This window comes from Etheostoma cragini, chromosome 22 (assembly GCF_013103735.1).
Source record: "Etheostoma cragini isolate CJK2018 chromosome 22, CSU_Ecrag_1.0, whole genome shotgun sequence".
Classification (NCBI taxonomy): domain Eukaryota; kingdom Metazoa; phylum Chordata; class Actinopteri; order Perciformes; family Percidae; genus Etheostoma; species Etheostoma cragini.
In genome coordinates this window covers 1,422,117-1,430,287 of record NC_048428.1, presented here as the reverse complement: position 1 = coordinate 1,430,287, position 8,171 = coordinate 1,422,117, and the positions used below count along the sequence as shown (strand labels likewise).

Below are 8,171 nucleotides of genomic sequence, written 5' to 3'. Positions count from 1 at the left end.
TGGGATGTTATTTATCTCCCAGGTCTTTCCATAAAGAGCAGGTCTAGACCGGACTCTGGGATGTTATAGAGAAAGACAGAGAGAGAGAGACAAAGACAGACAGACAGATAGATAGATAGGTACAGACCATAGACCGTTAACAGTCTATGGTACAGACAGACACAGACACAGGCACACACACGCACACACACACACACACACACACACACACACACACACACACACACACACACACACACACACACTCATCTGCCCAAAGCAGCAGCTCACTGACCTGAGACTGGAAGCAGAAAGTGTCTCTTGTTTGCAGTCCGAGTTCAGAAAAGAGCCTGAGGCCAGAGGCTCCATCAAGCCGGTTGTCCTCCATCCGTCCCTGACTGGACAGCTGGCTCCATTGTCTCCGCAGGACAAATTCACTGTTGTTGTTTTCCATTAGGTCTGTTTGTCTCCGCTTACCACATGTTGCTTCATTTCAGATATTACACAGCTTTACAGATGTATGTGTGGGAGTGTGTGTGTGTGTGTATGTAATTGTATGTGTGTGTATTTGTGTGTCTGTTTATGACGTTTTTGGTACCATTTTCTTCCTGCTTTCTCCAGGACTCTTCAGAATGTTGTGTCCCTTTTTATTAATTAAATCTTCAAGCTCATTTTCCCCAAAGCTAACACCTCCTATTCCCGATGAAAGCTGGTCACCTATGTCTGCAACATACAGGACTTTGAGCTGCACCATGAAGGAGGAAACTATGTCTAGGGAGTTCTTCAGGCCGGACTGAAGGATGTCTTCATGTTTGAGTACAGAGAAGACTGCAGAACACTGCTGTCCCTACTACAGCTCAACCATATTAACGCCTGTCCTTCGTCCTCTGTGATTGGTCCACAGCAGGATGGATTTTCCTCGCTGATTGGACCATTATATCCAGACTACTGAAATTAATCTTCATTTGTGCAACTTGTAAAGACAATAAAGACAATGTCTCTCTCCAGCTGGCCTAAACCGATGACTCCTAAAGGGTCAGTTATATTTCAACCTTGTAGTACAAAGATATGTATTAGTCAAAGTCTTTTCATAAAGTAAGCAATTCATTTGACGCGTTGATTTAACAAACATTTGTATCAGGGTGCTACATGTACTCTAAAAAGCTGCGACCTCCTGGTCCTTGTGGTTCCGTAAGGAGGAACTCAAAGAGAAACTGGACAGCACCTGAGCGTCCAGCTGTTTAGCTCCGCCGCCGCCGCAGTGATGACATCACAGCTGGGTGTGGTCAGAGGACCTACAGGAAGCTATACTGGACAGGAATGTCAATCGTTGTTAACATAGATGTCAGTGTTGAGACTGAGGCACCTTTGATTACACACTGGGTTTTATTAGGAACTGTTAGTTCACTTCATGGTGGGTTGCTCCCCTTCTGTAGCGTTAGCTTAGCAGCCAGGCAGAACAGGTTGTGTTTGAGCGTCAGTGTTTTTGGTCAACCAGCAATTTGTTCAAATTCTCAAACAATAGGAGGTTCTCTTTCCTCTGCGCCTCCCAATGTCTTTGGCCTAATTGTAAATCCCTTCAGGCTCTGCTGCTTAGGGTACACCTTTAGCTCCCATGATGCCACTCAACAAAGACCCAGCCTAACAGCTGACTGGTTTTTAACTTTCCAACCCAAACACAAAGAAGAAAAAGACTGAAAGGAGCAGCTCTGACCAGTCTCAGGAAACCTCCATACTGAACAAACTGAACATCATGTAGAACAGTTGGATGTTCTGAGGCCCACATCTGCTAATGTGTGTGTGTGTGTGTGTGTGTGTGTGTGGTATGCACGCTTAATAAAAACCTCCATACATGTGCATGCAGCACTCCAAAGCAACAATGTGGGCTGCACACATGTACATACACATGGCCTTCATTCACACTGAGGCGACTGCTGCGATCAGAGGCTTTTTTTTTCTATTTGCAGAGAGCCAACTGTTACACAACACACGGGCACACCAGGAGGACCTGCGGGAGAGACCCCAGTCCTTCAATAACTTGATCTATGTGAGCAAAACGTCCATATCCTTGTCCACCATGACCAACTACAGAATCACAATGTGAGTCAGTGCTGCTGCTGATCCATCTGCTGGATGTCTGCTTACGAGTTTGCCCCCAAAATGTTATCATTTGAACGTAGTCAATGTTGGGTTGATGTGGTGCATGGTGCTTACAACGAGTCTGATGTTTTCTTTATAGCTAACTGAAATCTGGTAGCTGGTTTTAGCGTCATCTTCCTGCAGGCTGTCTGCTATATCAATTCAGTGTAGCCACAGAGTCATACCCTACTGTTTGAAAAACATCTATAATAAGACCTTTTAAAGGCCACAATTACCAGTTGTGCTCTGAATGTGACTATATTTAAGCCACTGCTGCATAAATAGGGCGGAAACAGCTGGCTGCTTGTGAACCCTTCTGTCTTGATGCAGTGTGTAGATTGTGGGTTGCACCAGATGAACCTTCTTACCTCCTGGCATGGGCATGTCTTACAGCACCCTGAGTTGTGTTTGTGTCCACCTGACAGATGAAGTCCAATATATTATCTGTTTTGGTCTCTGCCAGATGTTGATGTGCAGCAGCAGAGCTGTGTGTCAGCCCTTGGTCGCGTGCTATGGCTTTAGCTTCTGATCAACTGCTGCTGGAGCGAGCCATACAATCAAAACACCGAGCTGAGAGAACTCCAGACTTCTCTGTGTGTTTAACATCTTCATATTACTGTCATTTTACCCATTGTTCATATACAAATGTCGATTGGTGCAGCTTTAGGTTTTCTGCAAGCAGCTGTGTCTGCTTTCTAGCATCGGCAGTCGACTGCTGTTGGTTTGTGGGCATCTATCTTTTATTTTTATATTTGCTAACATCAACAATAATTAGGGTAAGCAGCTGTGCACATACTGCCATAGTTACGTAAGTAGCCCAACAGTTTAGCCAATCCCTCCTGGTCCTGAGGGCTCCCTCCACTGACCAGCTAAAGCTGGGGTGATCCAAACCACAGAGAAAAATCCCATTTGGAACCAACTCTTAGTTGGTGATGCTGGACCGCTTTAACCCTGAAATAACCCAAAGACTCAATTTAGACCAATTTTTTTTGTTTGCACTCAGTGAGGTCAGTGGGAGGTATGCAGTGAGACTATATATAACTTGTTATCTTCCATTCAAATTTTAACATAAAACTCAGTTTTCTAATGCGGATTTGAAAAGGAGATGTGGCTTACAGTAAATGCATGCTTTCAACATAAATGTATTCAGTCCCATCACATGGCCACGTAAACACTCAGTCCATTTACATAATACAGATAAGATTACAATGAAGGTGTTGAAATTACTGTAATCAAACCAAGGTATAGAATCAGTACAGAGGACAGGACTAAATGGCGTTAAAATGAATAAATAAGTCATCAGGTAACCGCTGGAAATCAAATTAAGTGGGGAAGTGATGTCCCTGTCCTTATATTTGTTGGCGTTCTAACTTCTGGTGGATTTCTGAGGACTACAATGGTTACCTGGTCCTCAGATCTCTGCAGGGTAAATCCAGACAGCTATCTAGACTACCTGTCCAATCTGAGGACTATGGTTACCTGGTCCTCAGATCTCTGCAGGGTAAATCCAGACAGCTAGCTAGACTATCTGTCCAATCTGAGGACTATGGTTACCTGGTCCTCAGATCTCTGCAGGGTAAATCCAGACAGCTATCTAGACTACCTGTCCAATCTGAGGACTATGGTTACCTGGTCCTCAGATTTCTGCAGGGTAAATCCAGACAGCTATCTAGACTATCTGTCCAATCTGCTCCCCATTCCCCATGGTGATTGAGATGGTGAACATTTGAGACAGAAGGTTTTGCCCCTTGGTTGGAAGTTGTGTGCAAGTGCTGCCCAAGAAACATGTCCCAGACCGGCCTGATGGGGGTTCTATAATTAAAGGAACACATTTAGAGCTTTGACGAGGCTTGGCTCTTAAGCCATAAGTCTAATTAACACAAAATGTGGTACAGCCATCCATCTGTTTTTATCCTACAAATATGCCTCAAGAACCACTAAAGTCCACCTGATATTCCTTCTTTGAGAAACACATTTTTGACTTCTCGTCCTAAACCGTGAGTCAGTTTGCAACCAAAATGTCTGTGGATCATTATTGGACTAAACTTATCAAAATGTATAAATTTTTTATTAAGTGTTCAAGATATTGACCAACATGCTTCAAAAGGGCCTGAACTGGGGCACATTTGGCCATATAGTAAGGAGTTAGTCCGAAAATAGCAACACTTTGGTAGATATTCTGATTGTAAGTTTGTAAAATGATGTTAAAAATGGGCCAATAGGGGACACCATACCTATTTTCCATATGGGCTAAGGGTATAGTATCGTTGTGGAGCCTTTAAAGAAACTTTTTTTAAGAATGGAAGCCTCTGTCTTGTTCATTGAAATCCAAAAAAATGGAGATTGGACTGCGTTCTTTACATCTAGACCACTTTGGACCAGGTCCTATCGAAAGCTTTCAACTTCTAACAGTCTTTGTAGACTTGCTGCTCCATTCTCTTCCTACTTTGCTACAACAGTATTTCAGAGCCCCCTCTAAAGGGCCAGTTTGTCTAAATACAGGCTCCAGTTGACAAGACAAACTGCTGAGCGTGTCCCCTCATGTGTCCGATCAAAGCCAGAATCAGGGGAAACAAAAACAGATAAAACTACAGACTGAGTGAAGGGAACATCTAAAAAAAAAACAAGATGAAAATAACACAGTGCTGGCTGTGAAAACACTGGAATTAATCAGGACTACAAAGACATGCAGAAACAAGGTCTGCGATGCAGGCCAGAAGGGGTCTGCTAAAACTTCATCTGGTCCCAAACACTGGGGCATGTCCCAAAGACACTTTGCAACCGGCAGTGGTATGGTGACAAACAAACCACCTCATTGGCTCTTGTGGTCATTCATTTCACATTTTCTAAACGGATCATTGGTATAATTATGTATACTTTATTTATTACTTTGTTTATAATCCATATTTTATGTGGACAGTGAATCAAATGAGAATGATCACCAACCCTGCAGTCTCTAGAACTGTGTTGTCGCTGCTCTCGTTAAACTTATTGCTGCTCTTCACATTAGTAACAATGCTATTTGTATGCACTTAAACAATTGTTTCCGTTTTGAAATTTCCAGTTTTGCACAACTTAGGACTAAACATGCAAAGAGATCATGACAAATGCAGCAGTAGTGACTAGCTCTTTGAACTGGTCTTCCTATGGTTGTGGTTGTCCTTTGATCACACCCTGATACATACAGGCCATGTGTTTAATTGCATCTTGCCAGTCCACTATCCGTGAATTATGTTCATATTGGATAGAATGCAGGATCTATATCCAGTGCCAACATTAACACATAGCCAACAAGGTTAGTCCCAAGTGAAGACCAACAAGTCCTGAGGCTACATGCACACTAAAACAAATTTTTCCAGTACTAATTTTGGTCCATACTAAGACAACATAAATTACATATCACAGACCATTGATGTGCACTGGTCCTGCACGTGCAGAACACAGGAATTGTCTCAATTTTACAATGAAATGGCTCCTTCCTCTGCACGTGTTGGCAGGCGGAGCATTGATTTACTCACAGCAGCTGCTAGCATCAACATCTAGCTTAGAACAGCTGTTTTTTCTTATCCGCGTTGAATTAACCACCTGTAGTCAAAGCTGACTTTGTTTGTTTCTTTTGGAAAAAGTGTCACGTGATATGGGCCTGACCAATCAGGGAAGGACACGTCGTGATTGGTGACACCCAATCAGGGAGAAACCGTGACACAACGAACCGACCAAAGAATGGATGCAGCAGACTCTGATTTCCACATGGAGGAGCTAAGCCAGGTGGAGTACACCCTCAGCAGGCTCACTGCAGAACTTGTGAGATCCACAGATTTGGACTGCCGGCGTGCCATTTGTTCTCTTATGAAACGGGCCATTTCATCAAGACCCTGGATGACGGAGATGCCGAACGGCTGCCTTAGCTGGTGGGCTCTCTAATCTGGACAGATATCTGCAGTCTCTCCTTGTTCCCTCCAGTGACTCTGTTTGTGAGGCTGCTAGGTTGCAGACTGACCCTGTCCCTGCATCTACTGGCTTCAGGCCTGTGTGCCAGGGGCATAGGGTGGGGCTGCTTCACCTCCAGCCAGCCACTCCAAGTCCAGAACCCCAGCCTTCACGTGTGAGCATGTGAAACCAGTGAAATGTGTGTGTCTCACGGCCAATGCGCGAGAGTTGGCTGCTTGAGCTTATGTTAATGTCAACTAGGATGTTAGATAGAAGTAATTAGCCTGTGCCTATGTTAATGTTAACTAGGATGTTAGTTAGCAGTAATTAGCCTGTGTCTATGTTAATGTTAACTAGGATGTTAGTTAGCAGTAATTAGCCTGTGTCTATGTTATCTCCTAACAAATACTTACACCTCTCTGTCTCTGCTGATTGGGAATGATTGAGATTTCTCTTGCACAGCTACCAGAAGACTTACAGCTTTCAGACAGGTTGCTCACGTCACATCTACGTCTTCCAGCTCAGTTGGAGGCTGCGCAGTAACACTCAGCATCACCAGGAAAGAGCTTCTAATTTACTTCAGAATATTCAGTTGTTTGTCATATGCAATTTCCCCACTAGATGGGTCATTTTACAATTCTTACACAATGGAGCTTTAAGACATTTGAAAAGAGGGTAGTCCTTCTCCTTTTCAGACAAGACTAGGACTATGTATTTAAGTAGCCTATTACATATTCTTTATTTTGCTATTTTTGCTTTTCTTAAAGGTGAAATACTTAATGTCTTGTATTTTTAATTTTCTTGTATGTTGTTCGACATAAATCCATTCATTAAAGATCTAATGACTTGACCGCTGGACATAGTTTCAGGAACTTCAGGGTCACCAGAAATGTGTGAGACCTACTATTATATACCTTTTCATTCAAATCACCTTGTTTAATTGTTTTCTTGTCTGTTTTTAATACGTCGAAATGAACTGCATAGGAGGCGGAAGGAAAGGAGCGTGAGTTTGTTAACTGCAGTCTGTAATATCCGGTTCTAGCCACAGACTGTATCAACGGTCTATGGTTCTAACATGAGAAAAAATCCACTGGTGACCCCCAGTGGCCAACCCCCGCCACTACAGGATCCTGCGTTATGTAACCACAGACCGGAAATGATATACAGTGGTGTAACGTATAACGGAGACATGAATTTGGTGTTGGTATTTATTTGTGTATTTATTGTAAATTTGAACCAGTAATGACGCTATGTAGCTATGAATTCATCATACACCAGTCTAACGAATAATGACTCGGCCATTTTTCATAAAATGCATCATACAGAAAATCAGCTAAACAACATCAAGACTGTTTTTTTTTTAAATATACATATGTACAATAAACAACCAAATGACACAAAAATTATAAAATGACACACATTACATAAAAATTATCAAAAAAGAGGTAGGCTACATGTGTACATAAAATCACGTGTAGTCAGAGATTTTAGGGGAAAAGCTCCACAGTTTCTACAAGTTTAATAGATATAAATATTAAATATAATAATCTGTTGTTTAACAATCTAAGTGACTCGAATGGAGGTTTTAGTTATATGAGAAAAGCTACAAAATTAGGAACGACGCATAGGTTTCACGTTATGTAGTGGAGTTCAGCGTGATGACGTATTTGGTTTACGTATTGACATTGCGCAACTCCTTCTGGGTAACTGTTACGTGTGTCCTGCACGTTGACATTGGGCTAGCGAGCTGTCGGAGGAACTCTTGTCTCACAGGTCAGTCCCTCGTTCTTTCTCCCGCTGTGTGTGTGTTCGCTGCGGCGAACAGAAAGGGACGAGGCGTCCGGAACCGTCCGCTGCCTGTTTACAGGCGCCTACACACCGGGCAGCTAAGGTTAGCATAGCCGCTAACGTTCACCGTGAGGTTAACCAAGGAGTTAACCTTAGGGTCAGTTGGAAGTTTTATAAGTTGTGTTTGTAAGCTATAGGAACATAGTTCAAATCTAATGTGTCTAAGACAATCACTGAGACATGGTAGAGCATTAGAGCTAGCTGCTGTCTGTCTGAGAAAGACTATCACTGGGACATGGTAGAGCATGAGACCTAGCTGCTGTCTGTCTGAGAAA

General features: G+C 42.9%; 1 protein-coding gene and 1 long non-coding RNA gene across 4 annotated transcripts in view; both read left to right on the top strand.

Moving 5' to 3' along the window:
• LOC117938064 overlaps positions 1 to 8,171 on the top strand; it is a 14,321-nt gene that overhangs the window by 387 nt on the left and 5,763 nt on the right. Inside the window, exon 2 of the long non-coding RNA XR_004655323.1 lies at positions 1,080 to 1,094. This is a non-coding gene — a long non-coding RNA (uncharacterized LOC117938064). The remainder of the gene's footprint in view (positions 1 to 1,079; positions 1,095 to 8,171) is intronic.
• LOC117938063 (cytochrome c-type heme lyase) overlaps positions 7,705 to 8,171 on the top strand; it is a 37,141-nt gene continuing 36,674 nt past the window's right edge. The window contains exon 1 of one of the 3 annotated variants that reach the window (XM_034862390.1): positions 7,705 to 7,821. The gene's annotated coding sequence lies outside the window, so the exon portion shown is untranslated. The other 2 variants (XM_034862391.1, XM_034862392.1) reach the window with 2 other exon arrangements.